Here is a 23,873-nt window from a genome sequence, read left to right as displayed (position 1 = left end):
ACGGCCTTTGAGCTTGTGACAAGAATTGATCCTGTGCCCATGCACAACTGTAATGAAAATGCACCAGCCCAGGCATGCAATTCTACTCACCTGTCCTTTGCCATGACCTCAACGATGCTAAAGGATACAAAATACCCCAAAGAGATGGTACAATCCCATCCAGAGCAATCACTCGCCCAGGGATGGTGGGTCAGGAGTGGTTGGAAAGCTGTGAAAGGCACACAAGAAACCTTGTGATTTCAGCTTCCTTGGCTTGTTTCTTTTTCACTGAGTTCTGATAGAACAAGCCCAGCCTTACAGGTGGTAGTGCAGGCAGCAAGGCCTAGGGGTTAGTGCAAGATCCTGGGAGTCACAGGTCTAACAGCTGTTGGCAATCATTTATGCTCTGAGCACCTCAGCTATTCGCTCTGTCACATGCAGCGTTGGTGGAAAAATGGAAACTATTCGTTTCCCATCCAGAGCAATTCATTCTTCTTGTGCGGGACAACCTAGGGAGAGATGGTGCCATTTCTGTCACTGGCTGTAATACAATAGCACAGCAGAGCTGGCGGAAACACAGAATTCCTGGGTTGCAGGACTCCTGGGGCGGTGGGATCTCCGACTCATGGCAGTCTGCATGGTGGGACTGCCCCAGAGCTGTGGACCAGGGGTCAGGACTTCCTGGCTCCCAACTCCCATGGCAGAGAGTCTGGAAATCTGAGAGCCCAGCTGGAGCCGGGGCTCCCAACTCCCAGTTGTACAGCGCGAAGGGTAGAAGCTCTGGGCGCCCTGACCCTGAGGCAGACCACGTGGCATCCACATGCACCTTCGAGCTGAGCTGGCCGGAATCCAGCAGGGCTCTGTTCCGGACCAGCCCTGCTTCCTAGCTTGTGATTTGTTTACATCAGAAGGAATCAAGCCCGGGGCACACCCCTGGATGTTTCCCCTTTGCAGCTCCCTGGTAGGGAGCATTGGCCAGGCTGTACAGAGAAGCTTGCCCACCACCAGCCTGCATCGGCCTGGCTCCAGCTAGAACGGCTGGTCTCTTGCCTACTTTGAGCACCAATACAAATATTAAAAAGCATCTGTGCTGAGGCTCTTGGGTCATTCTGGGGGTTAATTAAACCCACCGCAGCCAGCCGGCCCGGTGCCCTTGGAGCATGCACACACACAAGCAATCATGGCTAACAGGCTTTGCCAGCTCTCGTACAGAGGTAGTCAAGGCTCCAGGGGGCAGAGGTGAATAAGGCTGTTTTCATCAGCCAGCCCAGTTGCTAGGTGAAAGGATTCACTTATGATGAGGTGGCAGAGTCGCCTATGGGTATTGCTTGCAGAAAGCTAAACTCATCACTGGCTCCATGGGACACAGAAACCCCTGGTGTAAGGCCACTGATGGCAACAGAGTTCACCAAGGAGCAATGGGGCCCATTATTTGCATCTTCCCAAGTCCTGTTTCTGTGGCATCTGCTACACACGCTGTTAGTTGTGCTTGGTTACCACATGGTTCAGGTGTGGAATGATCCTCTCCCGGTGAGTCATCCTCCACTCTCAAGATAATCCAGGCCTGCCACGGCCTCCCCGCATGGTGAGAGTATCAGCACCCCGGCCGTGTTGTCCGTGGGACCATCAGAACAATAGCTCTGGTGGCATGGGGTGGGGGTATCAGCTGAAAGACAAAACTCCCTGAGATTTTAGGAGAAACCTGATCTTGAAACTAAGCCCACTCTCTGAATGGGGCCGGAACCAAACTGCCGTGGCTCTACGCTGGGAGTGGGGTTCCTAGGTTAACTGTATTGCTGTAGGAAGGCGTGATTCTGGCCTGTCTTTCGCTAGTTGTAAAGTGGTGTCGCTGCATTTATTTCAGTGGCACGGCCCATGTAATTTACACCATTCTTCAGTGAGAGCAGAAACAAGCCCTAAATCTGAAAATTGCTATACCAGTCCTGCCCCCTCCTCCCGCTCCCCACTATCCTCTTGCTGCACCTCAATCCTGGGCGATAGCCCCCTACCCTCCCACTACTTCACTCCTTGGCTCTCTGCTCCAAACCCTGCTGCTGTGTCTCAGTGCTGGCCCACAGCCTCCATTCCCATTGCAGTTCTGGGCTCCCTCACACATAAGCATCCCCCATTGCTGTTCCAGCCCTGGGAACTCAACACGAATCTCTGTTGATGCCCCCTCAATACTGAACCACAGCTCCCCCACCCCCCACTGTTCCAGTCCTGGGCTCCCACCCACCCCCAGCTCTGCTGGGGCCCCTCACTCCTGACCCGTGAGTACTGGCTGTGTTTTAAAGCACTGAATCAGTGTTGTCTATGTTGCACACAATACTACTTCTGTAAAATGTTGCGTTTAAACTTCACAGAGATAACCTTGGGAGCCCAGCCTCCCTTTTTGCTATCGGCAGCTGAACGGCTGCGCAGAATTAGAAAGCGGCCAAGAAGAACTAAGGACGACTTTCTCCGTGAGGTTATGATGCACTCCGCCGCCGAGAAACAGGAATTGAAGGAGTGGCGGGACAGTGAGAAGAGGGACTGAAAGGAGAACGTGGCACACCAGAAAGAAGCGGCTCTTAACCGTCATGGAGCACCAAGCAGACACGCTCCAGCCGAAACTAGCTCTTCAAACCGAGCAGCTTCACGCCTGCCCTCCCTTGCAGCTGCTGTCGCAAAGCTCTTTCCCGTGCTCCCCCCAGACACCGCCAACACACTCTTATCAACCTCCTGGCTCCAGTCTCTACCTGCAGCATTCCACTCCTCCCCCATCACAGTCCAGCCCTGCGGACTCCCACTAGCCACTGCACTCAACACCCAGCCCTCTGCAGTCTGGCCCTGCTGAAGTACAGCCCCCGCTGCATTGTACTCCAAAGGAGAAGGTTGAGGATAGGATCCCTGGACATACACAAATCTGTAGCCATCCCAGGACCCCTCCTCCTCTTGAGACCTTCCCTTCCCCCATTTCCCATCCCCCTCCCTGCTCATTAATTTTTTCGTTTGACTCTCTCCTCCGGTTGTTGTCTTTTAATAGAAGAATTGTGTTGGTTTGAAAGCAATCTTTATTCTATTAAGTGAAAGCAAAAAGAGCACAGCAAAGCAACATACAATTATGTTAAGGATCCTTCTTGCATCATGTGCACCAATCACCTCCTAGCATTACAAGCAGTGCTATCCCGAGCATAGCAACAAATATTTGTGGCTTTCAGTTTCAAATTGCTGCCTCAAGGCATCCCTGATCCTTATGGCCCCACGCTACGCCCCCTAATAGCCCTGGTCTCCGGCTGTTCAAACTCAGCCTCCAGGCGCTGAGCCTCTGTGGTCCAGCCCTGAGTGAAGCTTTCACCCTTCCCTTTACAAATATTATGGAGCATACAGCACATGGCTATAAGCATAGGAATATTGTCATTGGCCATGTCCAGCTTCCCATCCAGGCATTACCAGCGGGCTTTTAAATGGCCAAATGCACACTCCACAGTCATTCTGCACTTGCTCAGCCTGTTGTTGAACTGCTCTTTGCTGCTGTCAAGGTGCCCCATGTATGGCTTCATAAGCCATGGCATTAAGGGTAGGCGGGGTCTCCCAGATCACAATGGGCATTTTGACTTCCCCTACGGTGATCTTCTGGTCCGGGAAGAAAGTCCCTGCTTGCAGCTTCTTGAACAGGCCAGTGTTCCGAAGGATGCATGCGTCACGCACCTTTCCGGACCAGCCTGCGTTACTGGCCATGAAACGCCCACGTTGATCCACAAGCGCCTGGAGAACCATTGAGAAATACCCCTTGCGATTAATGTACTTGGTGGCTAGGTGGTCTGGTGCCAGAAATGGAATGTGCATGCCATCTGTCGCCCCTCTGCAGTTAAGGGACCCCATTTGTGCAAAGCCATTCACAATGTCACGCATGTTGCCCAGAGTCACGGTCTTTCGGAGCAGGATGCGATCAATGGCCCTGCACACTTCCGTCAACGCAAACCCAATGGTCGATTTTCCCATTCCGAACTGGTTAGCAACCAATGGGTAGAAGTCTGGAGTAGCCAGCTTCCACAGTGCAATCACCACGCACTTCTCCAACGGCAGGGCAGCTCTCATTCTTGAGTACGCAACGTCTCACAATGAGAGAAGAAAAATTCAGCAGAATTTAGTCAACTTTTCCTTAGTTTCTGAGCAGCCCTAGTCAGCGATACTTACTAATACAGTTGAAAGTAAACAGATCACTAAACCCTAATTCACAGTCTCCCCAGACAGTCCTTCCAGAACAAAACTCTACTGACCATGCCCACAATCAGAGGCTCTGAGAATTCACCCTCTAACCAAAGGGTTGTGTAGAGCCCATGAAAGACAGCGGGAGTTCTTCCATTGACTTCTCTGGGCTTTGGATCAGGCCTTTTCTCTGCTAATGTTTGATCTTGACTGAGGCTACATCTACACTACAGGGGGGAGTCGATTTAAGATACGCAAATTCAGCTACGTGAATAGCGTAGCTGAATTCGACGTATCGCAGCCGACTTACCCCGCTGTGAGGACGGTGGCAAAATCGACCTCTGCGGCTTCCTGTCGACGGCGCTTACTACCACCTCCGCTGGTGGAGTAAGAGCATCGATTCGGGGATCGATTGTAGCGTCCCAACGGGACGCGATAAATCGATCCCCGAGAGGTCGATTTCTACCCGCCGATTCAGGCGTGTAGTGTAGACCTAGCCTAAGACTCCAGTAACAATGAAAAAAGACCCCGTATTTGTGGCGGACAGGTCCTTCAACGGCTATTAGCCAAGATGATCAGGGATGCAACTCCGTGCTCTGGGTGTCCTTAACCCTCTGACTGCCAGAAGCTGGAACTGGATGACAGGGGATGGATCACCTGATAATTGCCCTGTTCTGTTCATTCCCTCCAAAGCAGCTGGCATTGGCCACTGTCGGCAGACAGGATTCTGGGCTAGATGTACCATTGGTCTGACCTAGTGTGGCTGTTCTTATAGAGCCAAAGGAATGTTGGTGAGAACCCCCCGTTCTTCAGCACAGCCTAGTTCACTGGGACAGCTGCGATAACGCACCCTCCAGGATCAGTGACTCAGCTACTGTCTGTCAGTGCAAAGCCACGTGGGCCAGGGTGATGACAGGAACGGTTGTGTTAGAATGCTGAGCCCTCTCAAAATCGTAACGCAGCAAAAAACCCAGCCAGCCATGCCCTGACTCACCCAGAGGGGCACTTTCTTCAGCAAAGAGCCCCTTTGGGGGACTCCCCCAGGAGGCCGTGTATACGCAGCCTCCTGGTCTCTCTCTAGTCGCATGGGGTACTGCTGGGCGTTGCTCTGTTGCTGTTATTTGCTGCCAGAGCTGTCCCATTTGCCAGCACAGAACACGGTGCGCCCTACCTGAGCGCGCCTCAAAATAACCGAACATTTGCCAGGAGGGGTTTTTAAATTAATTAATTTATTTTTTGGTCTGATGCATATTGATTTCTTTCTGGCCCCTTACACCTCTTACCTGTGCCAACAAGGGAGAGGATAGAAAACACACCTGCTTACATGTCACTGGTGCTGTTTGTGTATTAGATAGTTAAAACCCATGCAAAAGCACAACACAACCAGCCATAGAGCATTGCTTGAGCCGCGCCAGTCTGCCTGTTGCAGCTTTTGTGCACCTGCTTCCCACACACAAAGTCCTTGGCTGACCGTCTGTCTAAATACTGCCAGAGTTTTGAATGCGGTGCCGAAGTTCAAGGGTCTGAATCCAGCCCACAGAGCCCTCTCTCTGCCTGACAGAGCGGGAGAGTAAGACTGAATAGGGGAGATCGGATTGTGGATTGCAGAGGGGGCCAGTCTACTGTGGCTACCCTCCAACATGAAGAAGTAACTCCTGTTGCGAAAGCCATACAGAGGCATTGCTTTTCAGAGGCTGTCCTTCCAATCACTCTCTGATCCTCAAAATGGAATTTCCTCTACCTGAATAAATGTGTTCAAGGGGAAATCTGTCCCAAGAGCAAGGCGGGGGATAGGGCAATTTTATGGATTCATTTTTCTCCCGGCTTCCTCTGAGCTGTCAATAGGTTATTTGATGTGAAATTGCTGCCGTGAAATGATATTGACCGTTTTGGCTGGATGTGCTGGAGGCAGCCCAAACACTCGTGTATTGTGTTTAGTTTCTCCGGGGCCTTATCTCCTGCGATGCACCTCCCGTGCGCAGCAGTGTCTGCACACAAAAAGCACCTGGAAGAAGGAGTTACGGTTATGAGCCTGAGATGTAATTTCCATGGGAGTGAGTGCTTGGGCCTAATGTGGGAGGCGCAGAGCTCCTGCAAGTCTCATTTACCCCCACCCCCAAGTCCACAGCACCCTCAGGATCTGGCCCTTTTCCAACACCAAATGCTAGCCAGGGAATGTCAAACTCAGGGCACTTAAAATCCCGACGTGTATGCGTGTGTGAAAACGCAGAATTAAAGTTCTCTAAACCCTTCGCTCTGCTTCCATCCCACACCCCATTCTGTGCACCGCTGATTCTCCCCTTCCTGGTGCCATTCACGGTGTGACGTCCTCCTGAGTCTGTGCCTAATAGCAATCCGGCTGATTTGTGGAGTGGGCCTGGCCCAGGGGAATCCCTGGGTGTCAGCTGCCCTGCGGCGAAGCTCGGCGGAAGCTGGTTTGTGTCGTGTATGCAGAAGGCGAGAGGGGGGAAACAGTAGCAGCTCTTGACTACAGTGAGAGTGTGGACTTGTCTTGGTGCCTGTCCACAGGGTACATGACAAGCTATCGATGGAGGGTTTCAGGGAGAAAGAATTGTAACAGGGACCTAAGCCAAGCTTCTGAAAAACAGGTATTCAGCTCTCCAGCCCGCCCCTGCATTCTCTCTGGTTCTTCCTGTCACGCACAGCGGTGACATCTGAGCTCCAGTTGCAATGTACCGGCCGCATTCAGACAAGATTTTCAAACACAGGTGCCTAAAGCATAGGCGTGCGCAGCCCATTTCATTAGGGTGTGCACCCAGGGAGCCCCGCCCTAGCCCCACCCCATCCACTCCCTCCTACTTCCTGCCCCCTGACTGCCACCCTCAGAACCCCCAACCCCCCCGCTCCTTGTCCCCTGACTGTCCCCCTAGGACCCTACCCCCTACCTGTCCCCTGACTGCCCCGACCCTTATCCACTCCCACGCCTATCCAACCGCTCCCCGCCCCCTGACAGGACCCCCAGAACTCCCGACCCATCCAACCCCCTCTGCTCCCTGCCTCCCCCAACCCCTCTCCACACCCCTGTCCCCCTGACAGCCCCCCCAGAACTCCCAACTCATCCAATCCCCCCCCCAGCTCCTTGTCCCCTGACCACCCCCTCCAGAGGCCCGCCCCACCCTAACTGCCCCCCCAGGACCCTTCTTGCTCCCTGACCCCTATCTACCCCCACCCCCTGACAGACCCCGGGACTCCCAACTCATCCAATCCCCCCCAGCTCCTTGTCCCCTGACCACCCCCTCCAGAGGCCCACCCCATCCTAACTGCCCTCCCAGGACCCTTTTTGCTCCCTGACCCCTATCTACCCCCGCCCCCTGACAGACCGTGGGACTCCTATGCTCCATCCAACCCCCCCATTTCAGTAGGTGAAATGTCTGCATTGCACTTAGCAGTGGGCTGTAGCCTCAGATGCATTTGGTTCCTTGAATGGCCTTTCATCCCAGATTCACAGTGAGGTGCCATGGGTGAAGGTGAAGGCTTCCACAAAGTGCTCCTGTTAGTAATAACGGATGGGACATGAACGCATCTTTGGCTTACCAGAGGGAGAATAGTGAACAAGTTTCTTTTCCCCTTCCCAGAGGGGAATAACTAAACCAGCCCACAGTGGGGACTGAATGACGCCATGCATGAGAAAATGATCAGCCCTTTGAGGAGGTGAAGTCTGGATGGTGCCATGGACAGGACCATAGGGGGCAGAATGAAAATGCCTGATAGGAGATATGGGGATATGGCAATCAGTGTGGGGAAAAGGTGGGAAATCTGACCCAGAGGAGAGCTCCTGGCAGCCCAGGCAAGAAGGGGACCGTGGTGGACCATAGACAGAGAAACAAATACCAGTTGGGTTACTGCACCAGCTCAAAGCCCCCGTTGCTAGGTGCTGTCCCAGTGCTGCAGCCTAGTCTCTCTCAGCGAGGTAAGCAGCATTCACAGCCCCGCAGGCACCGTCGTTTTAATGACTTCTGGGTCCTGCTGCACCCAGCGTTTCTGTCTTTAACAAGCTTTTCAGTGCCGGTTCTCTCTCTTGTCGTAGTTCATTGGCTTAAATGATGCACGTAGCTCATGCACGTTCGTTCTGGCTCAGTGGCCTGTCCCAGCTCCATGGTTCAGGACGGCGACACCCATCGGCAGCCTTTAAAGGCACAGGGACAAATTTAGCCCTGGTTTAAGCAGTTCAGGTCCACCGACTCCCATGGAGTTCTCCCTCGTTGCATCAGGGCTGAATTCGGCCTTCCCCAAGGCCAAAACCGAGCATGAAACAGCCCCTGGTCAGATCTGCAGAGCAGAGGTGCTGATGAAGTGTTCGTTGACTGATGGTGGGGGGGCCCCCTGCCTGGGCAGTCCCCTCCGGTCGGCTGTGCAGCCTGTTTAAATGAAGACGTGACCTTGGCTCTCTCTTTGAGGAAGGGAAGTTGCTGGAGCCAGTGTTGAGTGATAGCTTTATTAAATGTGCTAAAGGAGCAGTGCAGGGGGAGGGTGCCTGAGGGACAAAGCCCTGCTCTCAGGTCTGGCTCGGAGGTCAGAGCTTTTCTAAGCACCCTGCTAAGCCGCCGGTCCCTTAAAGCCTGCAGTCACCCACACAGTTAATTTCACTCACTTCTTGTTGCCCCTAAGTAATGACCAGTCAGACCTACCTGTTTGGCAGAGACAGCTGGTTCTCCACCAGAGCTTCACTGCTGTATGTTCTCTGAGCATTTGTAGAGCTTTGCTACCCGAGGGTGAGGATAAGATATTGCAGCTTCATCTTCTCAACCGCTGCTGGCAAAAGCAAACAAGACTTCCCTTTGGCCTCTGCCGCAATTAGACAAAGAGAGAGTCCTGCTCTGAATCACCCGGCCTGCTGCCAAGGCCTGGGTTTCATCAGGAAGGCTGCAAAAACAAATACCAGCCATAAAAATATAGTTGCCTCGAATAAAAGCAGGCAGGGAAATGAAATGACTTAATGCGCTGGATTAACAGCTGAACTAGTTGAGGAAAGATGGGTCGAATGAGACGAAATGATTAAATAAAATCCTCGCTATAACTTACTATAATAGCAATATGCAAATTCGCCCTAATTCATAGCCTGCGTTCCGCAGTAGCTATTCCTGATCTTTTATATCTATCACTCTCTTTGAATGCCCAGGCCAGAAAATAAATTGAACTGCCAGCAATTCTGTTGGTAATAAAAAGCGGGTAAGTAAAATGTACTTGCAGAAATGCAGTTGGAACCCAAGCCATGCAAACGCTGCAAAAAAATGTTTGCATTCCTGCTGATGCGGCTACACACAGCATTACAGGAGCTACGTGAAAAAATGTAGGTGGCACAGGAAGCTTGTGACACTGGAGCCCATATTCTTCACAGTGATATTATTATGATATGATTGACACAATTATATTGTGTTTTATGCAAGGTAAGTCATGTGAGATGTCACTGGAAAAGTTATGATTTGCTGAATATGATTATCCTATTTGTAGGCATGTATCATTTTGGTTTCTGGCGTTAGGAATATTGACTATGTATCTGTATTTCCAATGTAGTTACCCCTGGGTAACGCTCACTAGACAAAATGCTTTCAGTCTAGATCAGGGGTTGGCAACATTTGGCACGCGGCTCGCCAGGGTAAGCACCCTGGCAGGCCGGGCCAGTTTATTTACCTGCTGACGCGGCAGGTTCGGCCGATCGCGGCCCCCACTGGCCGCGGTTCGCCGTCCCGGGCCAATGGGGGCGGTGAGAAGCGGCGTGGGCGAGCGATGTACTGGGGGTGGCTTCCCGCCGCCCCCATTGGCCGGGGATGGCGAACCACTGTTGACTCATATTTAGCTTGTGATCCACTATGACCCCCAGATCCCTTTCCACAATACTCCTTCCTAGGCGGTCATTTCCCATTTTGTATGTGTGCAACTGATTGCTCCTTCCTAAATGGAGTACTTTGCATTTGTCCTTATTGAATTTCATCCTATTTACTTGAGACCATTTCTCCGGTTTGTCCAGATCATTTTGAATTTTAATCCTATCCTCCAAGGACTTGTAACCCCTCCCAGTTTGGTATCGCCCGCAAACATTATAAGTGTACTCTCTATGCCATTGTCTAAATAATTGATGAAGATATGAACAGAACCAGACCCAGAACCGATCCCTGGGGGACCCCACTTGTTAGGCCCTTCCAACATGACTGTGAACCACTGATAACTACTTTCTGGGAGGTGTCAAGTATCAGAGTAGCCGCTGTGTTAGTCTGGATCTGTAAAAAGCAAGAAAGAGTCCTGTGGCACCTTAAAGACTAATCGATGTATTGGAGCATAAGCTTTCGTGGGTGAATACCCATTTCGTCAGATGCATTGCCAATGACCCAAAAAATCCATTTTATTTTTTGCCCAGCTGTAATCCCAGGAAAGGGGAGAAATCTGGCCATCTAGCTATCCAGCCCCATACTATGGATGTTGCAGGGGAACTAACGACAGGGGATTGGTCCTGCTTTGAGCAGGGGGTTGGACTAGATGACCTCCTGAGGTCCCTTCCAACCCTGATATTCTATGATAAAAAGAAAAGGGCTTTAACAAGTAAGGAAGATCCTATCCCCTTTCCTCTGGCTATCTGTAGCCCATCCAGCCCTCAGTGCCCATTACGTGCCTTTTGAAGATGGAAAAGCAAGCCTGGAAGAAGAGAAAGGGCTGTTATGCTTTTAGAAGTAAAAAGCCCGAGCCTGAAGCACACGTCAGTTACTGACCCCCCGGGATTCCTGGCTGACCTATGGCCTCAGTGGATAACATTTCAAATGCTCACACCATTGCTTGTGAGGATTTCAGCTTTCAAACCCTTTCCATAATAAGAAAGCAGGTGATTTTATACTGTCTGAGTTGTTTAATGGAGCCGTGTATCGGCCTTGCAGGGATGCCTGTTCAGGGCATAGGTGCCTTTGATACAGCAGGGGGGGAAACAAACAGACATTCTTTCTATTCAGTGGGGGGAAAGGGCCTCCTAGGAATATGCTTTCAGAAGTCATTTCTTCAAAGCCCTAGCTCTTAGCCTGTAAACCCCAAGCCTTGCAAGGTGGGCTAATCCTTACCTAGCCCGTGGGAATATGGTCCATCTAGAGTCACTATACTGGAAAGTGCTTGCAATGCCTTGGGGGACACCTCAACGTTAAGGCGCCTCTCCCAGCTAGTGGCGGGATTGTCTCTAGCCCTGAGAGCTGTGAAGGGAGGTAAGGCCCTGCCCCATTGGAGCCATTATATTCCAGCTCTGGGTCCCCTGAGCGAGGGGGTGAGACGAGCCGTGGCCCCTTCCCCATAGCAGGCAGCTCCCCCCAGTACAGCAGGCTGGGCACAAGGAGGGTGATAAGCCGCCCCCCTTTCAGGGCTGCAGGAAATGACTGGCCCCGGGATGAGAGGGGAGCAGGACAGAACTGTGCCTCTCTGAGCCATGCTCCTTCTGCAGCAGTGTAGCTACACACCGGCCCCAGCTCTCAGGCAATTGGGTCCATAGTTATAATGAAGCAAACCTTGGACTGCAAGTGGAAACTTTCCGCCTCTTTGTGAGATGGGTTCAGAGCCCCTGTGGCTGAGGATGATGGGCCGTCACAGCCGCCGGGGAGTTCCAGATTGCGCAGTATTACAGCGCCGTTTGAAACCAGAGCTCATTCTGAACTGGAGATGTCCAGCACAGGCCTCTTCCGCTTTCACGGCTTGTACCTTGAAAATGATTCAATTGGTTTTCTTCAGACTTGGCTTCACATGGCAATGGGATGGAAACTCATAGCGAGTCCGGTCTGCGGCCTGACTTTGAGAAGGACTGTCGGCACCGGTCTAGCTAGCCTCGTGCACGTGCGATACCAGGGATTTGCACGCACATACCTAGTAGTGCAACACAGGCGTGCATTTGCACAGATGCAACTGTGCAGTCACGGTCTCACTGAGCTCTTACAGTACATCATGTACAGTAACTTGCTGTGTGGAAGGCTGCATAAGAAATTCCTGTTTGTATTATATTACTTGACGGATATCTTATAAAGAGAGACATTTTAAGGCATATGAAGAAAGGAGGAGCTTTAAGGTTGAGTTTTCATCCTTAGCTCTATCATTGTAGAGCCTGATTTTTCAAAACTTACTATTGGATTCATTATTTATTATCTGCCGTGTGGAAGCACCCGATTCTGGCTAAGGGCCCCGCAGCGGTAGGTGCTGTATGAATACACTGGCAGATAAGCTCACTGCCCTGAGGAGCTTACAATGGAAAGAATTAACACTATTTTTTCAAGGAATGTTCATAACTCTGCTAAGAAAAAGCTTTATTTGATCCCTTCTTGTACTTCTGCTCTCCATTGAACCTCAGAGGAGTTTAGTACCTTTTTTTAGAATTATACTTTAATCTCATGTAAAATGAGATTTGAATACTAAAACAGTACTTGTATATAATATACAGGAACCAGCTTTTAGAGGGCCTCAGTGAGTGGCTGCCCTATCAGTTCTCATTGTATGCGTTATTCTAAGCCAGATAAGACATTATATCAGAGGGGTGGCCATGTTAGTCTGGATCTGTAAAAAGCGACAGAGTCCTGTGGCACCTTATAGACTAACAGACGAATTGGAGCATAAGCTTTCGTGCGTGAATACCCACTTCTTCAGACGCATGTAGTGGAAATTTCCAGAGGCAGGTATAAATATGCAGGCAAGAATCAGTCTAGAGATAACGAGATTAGTTCAATCAGGGAGGAGGAGGCCCTCTTCTAGCAGTTGAGGTGTAAACACCAAGGGAGGAGAAACTGCTTTTGCAGTTGGCTAGCCATTCACAGTCTTTGTTTAATCCTGAGCTGATGGTGTCAAATTTGCAAATGAACTGAAGTTCAGCAGTTTCTCTTTGGAGTCTGGTCCTGATGTTTTTTTGCTGCAGGATGGCTACCTTTAAATCTGCTTTTGTGTGTCCAGGGAGCTTGAAGTGTTCTCCTACAGGTTTTTGTATATTGCTATTCCTAATATCTGACTTGTGTCCATTTATCCTTTTACGTAGGGACTGTCCAGTTTGGCTGATGTAAAGATATTGTAAAATACCCTGCTGCAATGCCTAATGGGTTAGATTTTTCTCCACTGTAGTACAAGATAGTCTTATATGGAAGCAGTTACAAGAGTAATAATAAATACGAGGAGACTTCCTGCCTCAGGGCGCAATGTCTTTGCCAGCTGAGGCGAAGAAGCAGCATACCCGGATGGGCTAGAATTGCACAATTGTCCAGGTGCAGGGGATGTTTCACATTCCTCTGATGGATGTGGGCTAGTGTCAGAGACGGGATGCTAAACTAGCTGGTTTGCTTTGTTTTGGCAATTCCTTATCTTCTCAGCCAGTAATACAGCGTTCCTTTTCTACGTGACTGGTGTCGAGAAAGTAGATAAGGAAGTGTTGTTTACTACTTCTCATAACACAAGAACTAGGGGTCACCAAATGAAATTAACAGGCAGCAGGTTTAAAACAAATAAAAGGAAGTCTTTCTTCACACAATTCACAGTCAACCTGTGGAACTCTTTGCCAGAGGATGTTGTGAAGGCCAAGACCATAACAGGGTTCAAAAAAGAACTAGATAAGTTCATGGAGGATAGATCCATCAATGGCTATTAGCCAGGGTGGGTAGGAATGGTGTCCCAAGCGTCTGTTTGCCAGAAGCTGGGAATGAGTGACAGGGGATGGATCACTTGATGATTCCCTGTTCTGTTAATTTCCTCTGGGGCACCTGGCATTGGCCACTGTCGGAAGACAGGATACTGGGCTAGATGGACCTTTGGTCTGACCCAGTATGGCCGTTCTTATGTTCTTCTGTTACATGGTTATAAACATTGGTTCAATGTTGTTTAAAACTGTAAGTCAGACCATAGACCCATTCTTGCAATTCTTACTCAGGTAAATCTCCAATTGATTTCAAAAGAGAGTTTTGCCCAAGTAAGGATTATAAAACCGAGACCGAAGTCTGTTACTGTTGGGGGAAGATTTAGTGTAATCTCGCTGAGATGAGTTTCTTCTATGAAAGCAGTTGGGCCCATAGGAGTCACTAGAGTGGCTCAGAGCCAGGGCTGTCTCTGATCTTGGTCAGTGCCAGATGGTTCAGAGAAAGATGCAAGAACTCTATAACAGACGTGTGGATAATCTGCCTGCACATTAGGTCTCATCCTAGTCTCTAGTAGTTAGAGACTGGGTTAAACCCTGAAGAAGGAGGTTTACTATCCCTGCAAAAAGGGACAGAGATGTGGCTCCTTCCCCACTATTCTTTTTTTTTGCCTACTTCATGAAAAGCCCTTGACTTATGATTATTGATATGACAGTAGCACCTGCAGGCTCCAGTCAAGAGCATGGCCCCGTTGTGCTGTACAGCCCTGGCCTTCAAGAGCCGGTGTTGCAGTTGTGAACCAACAAAGTATTATTATCTCCATTTTATAGATGGAAAACTGAGGCCCACCGAGATTAAATGACTTGACTAAGGTCATTTGGGGAATCTGCACTAGAGCCAGGCACTGGACCCAGGTCTTGTTAGTTCCAGTTTAGAACATTCCATACTATTCAATATTTTCACTAATGACTTGGATAATGGAATGGCGAGTATGCTAATAAAATGTGTGGATGACACCAAGCTGGGAGGGGTTGCAACCACTTGGGAGGACAGGTTTAAAATTCGAAATGACCTTCATGCATTGGAGAACTGGTCTGAAATCAGCAAGATGAAATTCAATAAAGACAAATGTAAAGTACTGCATTTAGGAAGGAAAAATCAAATGCACGACTACAAAATGAGGAATAAGTGGCAAGACGGTAGTGCTGCTGAAAAGGATCTGGGGGTTATAGTGGCTCACAAATTGAAATCTGAGTCAAAAATGTGATGCAGTTGGAAAAAAGGCGAATATCATTCTAGGTGTATTAACAGTGTTGTATGGAAGACATGGGAGGTAATTGTCCTGCTCTACTTTGCACTAATGAGGCCTCATTTCATAGAAATATCATAGAATCATAGAATATCAGGGTTGGAAGGGACCTCAGGAGGTCATCTAGTCCAACCCCCTGCTCAAAGCAGGACCAATCCCAACTAAATCATCCCAGCCAGGGCTTTGTCAAGCCGGGCCTTAAAAACCTCTAAGGATGGAGATTCCACCACCTCCCTAGGTAACCCATTCCAGTGCTTCACCACCCTCCTAGTTTTTCCTAATAGCCAACCTAGATCTTCCCCACTGCAACTTGAGACCATTGCTCCTTGTTCTGTCATCTGCCACCACTGAGAACAGACTAGCACCATCCCCTTTGGAATTCCCCTTCAGGTAGTTGAAGGCTGCTATCAAATCCCCCCTCACTCTTCTCTTCTGGAGACTAAATAAGCCCAGTTCCCTCAGCCTCTCCTCATAAGTCATGTGCCCCAGCCACCTAATCATTTTTGTTGCCCTTCGCTGGACTCTCTCCAATTTGTCCACATCCTTTCTGTAGTGTGGGGCCCACAACTGGACGTATTACTCCAGATGTGGCTTCACCAGTGTTGAATAGAGGGGAATAATCACTTCCCTCGATCTGCTGGCAATGCTCCTACTAATGTAGCCCAATATGCCATTAACCTTCTTGGCAACAAGGGCACACTGTTGACTCATATCCAGCTTCTCGTCCACTGTAATCCCCAGGTCGTTTTCTGCAGAAATACCGCTTAGCCAGTCACTCCCCAGCCTGTAGCAGTGCATGGGATTCTTCGACCCTAAGAGCAGGACTCTGCACTTGTCCTTGTTGAACCTCAGCAGATTTCTTTTAGCCCAATCCCTCAATTTGTCTAGGTCACTCTAGACCCTATCCATACCCTCCAGCATATCTACCTCTCCCTCCAGCTTAGTGTCATCCGCGAACTTGCTGAGGGTGCAATCCATCCCATCATCCAGATCATTAATAAAGATGTTGAACAAAACCGGCCCCAGGACAGACCCCTGGGGCACTCTGCTTGATACAGGCTGCCAACTAGACATCACTACCCATTGAGCCCGACAATCTAGCCAGCTTTCTATCCACCTTATAGTCCATGAATCCAATACGAACTGCTTTAATTTGCTGGCAAGAATACTGTGGGAGACTGTATCAAAAGCTTTGCTAAAGTCAAGATATATCACGTCCACCGCTTTCACCATATCCACAGAGCTGGTTATCTCATCATAGAAGGCAATCAGGTTGGTCACGCATGACTTGCCTTTGGTGAATACATATTGACTGTTCCTGTTCACCTTCCTCTCCTCCAAGTGCTTCAAAATGGATTCCTTGAGGACCTGCTCCATGAATTTTCCAGGGACTGAGGTGACGTCTGTGGTTCCCCAGATTCTCCTTTTTCTCTTTTTTAAAGACGGGCAAGATGGATTTGGAATACTGTGTCCAATCCTGGGCACCACACTTGAGGAAAGATGTAGCAAAATTGGAGTGTGCAGAGGTGAGCAACAAAAATGATCAAAGGTTTAGAAAACCTGACTTATGAGGAAAGGGTAAAAAAACTGGGCATGTTTAGTCTTGAGAAAAGAAGACTGAGGGGGGACCTGATATGTTCAGGGTTGTTCAAAAGAGAACTGTGATCAATTGTTCTCTGTGTCCACTGAAGGTAGGACAAGAAGCAATGGGCTTAATCTGCAGCAAGGGAGATTTAGGTTAGATATCAGGAAAACTTTCTCTCTGTCAGGGGCAGTCATGGAGTCCCCGTCATTGGAAGCTTTTAAAAACAAATTGGGCAAATCGTTGTCAGGGATGCTCTAGGGTTACTTGTTCCTGCCTCAGTGAAGGGGGATGGACCTGATGACTTCTTGAGGTCCCTTCCGGCCCTACCTTTCTATGATTCCATGATTAAGCACAAGGCCATTCTAATTGACTAGGCCTTTGTTATTTAATGCATTTCCCCCTGTGCTATCAATGTTCATTAGTCACTTAAGCAGAAACTCATATAATCAGAAGTGAGATGAATCAAATTACACCATGTTCTGATTATCACAATTGTATTAAACCAGACTTGCTTGTCTGAAGGTGAGAGCTTAATCACCTTCAAAAGTTCTACAGCCAAGGAGTCCTGCAGCATTGTGTTGTCAGCTTCCGTGAATCATTCAGAGAACACCCATTCTGAGTGTCAGGGGAGAAACTGCTCAGGGCTCAGTCTGCTCGCACAAGGCCCTGCTGGCGTTTTGTAAAGTTCCCAGCATAGAACAGAAAAGAGGATTCTGCAACTTGGTTCTTCTCTCTCCCCACCCACCCTGCAAATAAGAACGGCAGGTCATTGTCTGTCCTTCAAACTCTGAACATCTTCTCATACTCCCTGGATCTTTGTTCGAATTTATTTCACCAAGCACATTTTCCACAGCATATGGCCAGAATTTTCACTTCCAGGCCTCCCAGAGAATACTGCCAGTTCTTCTGCATTTGATTGTTTGGTTGTCTCTCTTCTTTAGCTGTTCTCCTGTAGTTTCTCATCTCAAAACTGGACAGAATACCGTGTGTCTGTGTAAGTCCCATGTAGACTGAATATGGGACTACTTGGGGTGGATAAAGTTGCACTGAAGCACTCCAATGTCCCTGCTCGGCTGATGTAGTTGGAAGGTTGAGGCGGATAATACTTGGTGATTAAAACCTGCATATTGATGACAAATCTTCTAAGTTAGTTCAGGATTTCATGGCTGCCATGGGACCACTGGCTACTGGTATTGAAGATCTGCGACAGCTGAGCAAGAAGCCGTGGGTCTGATGCAAGAATTTGGGTGAGGTTCTCTGGCCTGTGTTATGCAGAAGTTCATAATGGTCCCTCCTGGCCTCACAGTCTGACACTGAACAGATGCAGTTGGCCATACTGTTAATCTAGCATTTGAGGTGGAGCTGGTAGAGGGGCAAGTAGGTCATTATATCAGCTGGATATCTGGGTGTTCCCTCCTGTGGATTGAGGTCAGGAAAACCTATCCTCCTTGCATGGTCTATCTAGGAGAACGGGAATGTTTCTGAGGGAGAGGACTCTCGCTCTGGGAGGCCAGTCTGTCCTTAGTAGTTCAGAAGGTTTTTACAACAGTCCTTTGTTCTTTTTTATAGATACCAGAAGTCCCATTCCTGGGATTGGTTGCCAGGTGACCTGTGATGGGTGATGTGAGAGAGGAGATAGCTGGAGCTTGTCGGGTGCAAGTCTCCACCTCCACATGGTCACTTCTGTTTCTGAGCTCCTATGCTGTGATTTGCAGGAGACAAAGAGGAGGGTCTCTGGTTTGCCACATCATCCATGCAATCTGAAATCAGCAGATTTGTTCTGGGTGGTGGATTAACCCAGCTGTCTCCACTCGATAGTTGATTAGAATTCCTTCTATTGGGAGAAAATGTCTAGGTGTGTTGTGGAGAAAATCACTCAGATTCCACCCAAACTGCCTATGACTGTAGAGACCAGGCAGTTCTTTGAGAGGACACAATCTCAATTTGCAATATCTAATCCCCACTGGAGGAGTGGGGAGTTGGACAAGTGCATTGGGTCAAATGCCTTAATCTAGCAAAAAATGCCAGGGGATCTTTACGAGTTTTGCAGAAGCTTATAAAAGAGAGCTCCTCAAGTTAAAGTGCCTAACCCTCACTGAATCCTCCCTCCTGAACAGAGCTGACAAACCACTCCAGGGATTGGAAGCTGTTTTTCTAAGGATTTTAGGACTGCCATACCTGGGCTGAAATCCCGGACTTCAGCCCTCCGACCAGCTAGTATTGTTAAGCATCGAATTTAAAACTACAGCGTCAGGAACATTCAGAGTCAAGGCAGAAACCCACTTCCCTTCTTTCACGTAGATGTGATTGACGTTGATACATGAAAACAGACAAAGGAGAGATGGCAATGGTCAAATTTCTACAGACAGCCCAGTGTGCCGAGTCAGCCCCTACCGTTGAAATCCTGCTCCTATTGACGTCGCTGGGAGTTTTGTCATTGACTTCTTGTGCCAGCATTTCACCCTAAGTGTTTTGCTGGGCTGAAAACAGGAGAGAGGTGGCTCTGGTTAGGAAACAGAAGCCAGCAGAGTCCTGCGATAATAAAAGTACTCTCCACGTGGGTAACGGTCTTAATAACATATCTCCCTCTTCCACACTAAAATGCCATGCTCTGAAGCACTGGGCCATTGTGGTTTATGAGCAGAATATATTTTGTGTGTCTGTTCTAATGGAAGGCCACGTCCTCTGGCAGTTCGGTGATAAAACTGAGTTATCCGTGTTTATACCAGAGCCCAGGATCAATAACTTCCTTTAAAATAGAAAAATATTTGGTTTTGCAGCTGTAGTGCTAACAGTCGTTCATGGCGGCAAGCCACACAGACCCTAACCCAGTTGCTTTAATTGCTATAAACCAGAATATTCCCGCATCACAGCAAGAGGAATTTGCGGGCTGTAGGTAGTTGTACGCCCAGAGATATTGTTTCGATGAGGTTAAATCGATTTCCCTGCATCAGCTTTCTAGTATCAGAGCATTACTTAATGGCTGTTATCTAGCATGTGTATTGTAGTAGCGCCTAGAGGCCCTGTCGTGGCTACGGCCTGCTTTGTGCAGGGCACTGTACACACCAGTGAAGCCACAGAATGCTCCCAGTCTAGTCTGCGGGCAGGCTGCTCCTCGTGGCTGAAACAGACCGACAGGGTGTGGGCTGGGAGGGGAAGGGTCAATGAACTGCTGCACATGATGTTATTCTGATGAGCTCACCCTGGGCTCAGACAGTCCAGCTGGTTCATCTCGCCTCACGCATCATAACCGGCAATAAAGGTTCTCCAGGCCATGTTATGTCCTCACTGACACCGGTGCTACCCCCACTAGCCTTCACATATGTAACCCGGGCATTTCATAGGCATCACCGAAGACATAATTCGAAGACGGGGGTGGAGGGGGGGTAGTTCAGGTGTCACCCAGAGCATAATTTGGCCTGTAGAAACTTTAGCGCTGGTTAGGGCTTGTGAGATGAGAAGAACCCAACTTGGCTGGCCAGTGTGGGTGACTTTACAGGACTGGCAGCTAGGATAATGTATCTGCTCACTTTCTAACTCAGTGAATATGACTCAATTAATATGGACCAGTTCCATGGATACTAGGTCACTTTTCAGGTTAGAAGTGCAATCTAAAAGGAAGGTGTGATATTGGCAGACCAGATGCCAACTCTGGCCAAGATTTTAGGCCTCAGCCAAGCACTGACAAATTGATGGATGGCCTAGTCTGTTTCCCCTGTATGTTAGTATGGCTAACATGGGTATTGAACTTGTAACAGTGTGTTTAGTGTTTAGACTTTATGAAATGCTTGTAAGTCACTGCATGCATTAATCTCGTTTCTAGCATTTGTATCACAGGCTATAAAGTAATACTGAAGTTTTTGCTTTATGATTGTAGAAAGTGTTCGCTCTGAAACTGTGAACCCAGTCAGGAGGGATCGTCTCCTGCCCATCAGGAAGCCCATCAAAATTAAACGGGCCATTGTGGGACTTCACAATACAAAGACCTTGCTAATTGCCCCCCTGCACCCATGAAGAGGTGACATGAAGAAGGGCTCATCCCATCAGCTTGAATTCTAGAAGAAGGAACTAAAGATAGCTGACAAAAATATATTTTTTTAACTCTTTTGCTGTTTGGACTCTCATAGGGCCGGAGCTACGAACTAGAAGCAGAGATCCCCAGGGTCAACCTGGGTTAGTCCTCCAGACATCCAGAGCTGACCGATTGCTACAGTTGTGTCACCTTTTAAAACTAGAGATTGTAACTCATTTGCGTATATACGTTTGCCTGCTTTAACCTTGTAATAACTCTCAAATTTCTTTTTCCTAGTAATAAATCTTCAGTTAGTTTACTACAGGATTGGCTATGAGCATTGTCTTTGGTGAGAGACCTTAGTTACAAATTGACCTGGGTTAAGTGACTGATCTCTTGGGACTGGAAGCAACCTGAATATTTTGTGGTCTTTGATGTATAGCAACCAACTATCAGTAAGACCCCCTCGCCTGGGTGGCAAGACAGCCAAGGGGGCTGTCTGGGACGCCATGGGAAGACTGTTATAGTGATTTAGGAGTTTACATTTGGTATTGGGTTGGTGACATCTAATCACAGAGCATACCACGAATTTGGGGTCTCTGCCCTAAGCACTCCTGGTCGTGAGCCACTCCAGACGCGTGACAGAAGGAACGGCAGCTGCTGACACATAAGGAATATTCATTTTAGCGGAATATTAGACGCATACCTGACTTACATGTATGCAGAGATTTTAAGGCCAGAAGGGACTATTGTGATCATCTGGTCTGACCTCCTGCACAGCACAGGCCAGGGAATTTTACCCAGTGATTCTGGCATCAAAGCCAGAACTAATGGTCGAGACAGAGCAGGTTGTTCAGAAAGACACCGAGTCTTGATTTAAAAACTGCAAATGATGGAGAATGCACCACACGCCTCAGGAATCTGCTCCAGTGGTTGATCACCCTCATTGGTCGACATTTGATCTCATTTTGAATTCTTTTTACTTGAGCTTCCAGCCCTTGGATACAGTTCTCTCTTGGCTAGATTAAAGATCACTCTGGGATAGATCAATCCTTGACTAAGGCTAAGATTTAGTCACGGGTATTTTTAGTAAAAGTCATGGACAAGTCACGGGCCCGTGACCTGTCCATGACCTTTCCTATAAATATCCCTGACTAAATCTTAGCTGGAGGGCCTCCGGGGCACTGGCTGCTGCTCGGGCAGGCCCCGGGGCCAACTGCCTGGGGCCACCCGAGCAGTTGCTGGTGCGGCTGGCCCCGGGGCCACTCCAGCAGCAGACGGTGCGGCTGGTCTCGAGGCCAGCTGCTTGGGCGGCCCTGGTGTCAGCTGCACTGGCCCCTGCAGAAGTCACGGAGGTCGCGGAAAGTCACAGAATTCATGAGTTCCACGTCCTCCTTGACAGATTCGCAGCCTTATCCATGACTGACAAGGCTGTGGGCAGAAAAACACACAAACAACTCTTGTCATGAAGGCTCTGGGCCGGGAATCAGGAGACCAGGGGCCAGTTCCCAATCTTGTGACTTCTTGTGTCACCTTGGACAAACCACTTGATCTCTCATTCCCCCATCCATACGAAGTGAATAATGATTTTCCCTTTCCCTACACTAGTCTGTCTTGTCTATGTAGATCATAAGCTCTTTGGGGCGGGGACTAGCTCTTATTATTTATGTGCAGACCCTAACACAATGGGGCCCTGATTTCAGCTGGGGCCAATAACAGTGGATCGGGTTGGACAGCAAGGTATTCAGAGCAATGAAGGCGAACTCTGAGTTATGCCACAGGGTAGTGTACAGATGGAGTTTGAGCCTGGTTTGTTTCTCTGAGTTTAAATGAGACCACCTTCCATTATTTGAATGTAAAATCCTCCGTTCCTTAATCTACATACTGAGAAACCGTCACCGGAGTCCTGCAGCTTCATAAAGCAGATGGTAGGGGCCAGGCTGCAAAGAATACAAAGGGCGGACTGAAGTAGAATGTTCTACCCTGCTTTTGTCAAGGGAGTTCTGCTTTTGAATTTCATATTTTGAGATTTGACAGACAACAACATCTCGCCCGTTAGACGGAGGTAGAGTTATACAGCGTAGTAGGCATTTCAGGGTAGCAGCAATTCTGGATAATGATTTTCACATTAGACATTATTTTGATTACTTTGAATGTTAAAAAAATGTACTTCTGGGTGTCATCAAAGCTGGGGATGGAATAGAGAGGAGCCATCTGCTACAGAGAGGGAGTCATTATTTTGTATGGGATCCTATTCTACTTTGTCTTTCGTACACTATTTAAAACATACAGTATCTCACTTTGATTATATAGAAAGCGACAGCTGACAGCAACTTCTTCTGCCCCATTCAAACACAACGTTATCATCATCAGCTGTATGAATAGCCTTCTTCTAGATGGTCAGATCGATACAAACAGGCATCATAAAATACACTGGCCAGATGCTAGAATTCTGGAATCGCAATCATGTGTTAACGTCACCTGCTTGCTTATGTCAAGCGCTCCATGGGTACCTCGATCCCACTAGCAAACACACATAGACTTATTAGCCCCTTTGCTTAATTTGACGCTGGTGTCAGGCTTCTTCCTAAATCTTTCAAGTTGTGTAAAAGGAAGTTACATGAGCTTCAACAGCAGCCAAAGCCAACGGTGTCTCAACGAATGCACTAGACATTTAACCTGTATTGAGCACAATTGTTTCTATAATGCACACGTGACTACAATTAAAACGAGCGCATGCAATTTTTGGAACATTCCAGGAAAAATAATTAGTTTGGTATCGTCCATGACAGAGAAACTAAGACAACAGGGGTCAGGTGGTCCCTCACTCAGACATCCTCTATGCGCTTATCTCCTGAGAACAGTTACTTATTTATTTTATTCTGCAAGGCCGTGATCTTTGGCAGGTGTTTTCCTCTTGACCAGGCAATGAGAGCTGGTATTTGCTAAGCAGACTGGTGGAGCAGGACGGTCTAGGAGAGCAAGTCATAGGGGTGAAATTTTGGAACAGCCTTCCGAGGGAAACAGTGGGGACGAAAGACCTCTCTGGCTTTAAGATTAAGCTCGATAAGTTTATGGAGGGAATGGTTTGATGGGATAACGTGATTTTAGTCAATCAATCAACAGTGTGCCATCACGGGTAAATAGTATCAATGGTCAAAGAGGGTCTGGCTGGAGAATCTTGCCTGCATGCTCGGGGTTCTACTG

The 23,873-nt window shown here is 48.6% G+C and overlaps 1 long non-coding RNA gene across 1 annotated transcript in view; it reads left to right on the top strand.

Annotated features, from left to right (window-relative positions):
* LOC135972295 (uncharacterized) overlaps window positions 1-23,646 on the top strand; it is a 134,809-nt gene extending 111,163 nt beyond the window's left edge. The window contains exon 3 of the long non-coding RNA XR_010588719.1: window positions 20,532-23,646. This is a non-coding gene — a long non-coding RNA (uncharacterized LOC135972295). The remainder of the gene's footprint in view (window positions 1-20,531) is intronic.
* The last annotated feature ends 227 nt before the right edge of the window (window positions 23,647-23,873 follow it).

This window comes from Chrysemys picta, chromosome 6 (assembly GCF_011386835.1).
Source record: "Chrysemys picta bellii isolate R12L10 chromosome 6, ASM1138683v2, whole genome shotgun sequence".
Lineage (NCBI taxonomy): Eukaryota > Metazoa > Chordata > Testudines > Emydidae > Chrysemys > Chrysemys picta.
The sequence above is the reverse complement of the archived record's forward strand: the minus strand, read 5'-3'. Positions and strand labels throughout refer to the sequence as shown.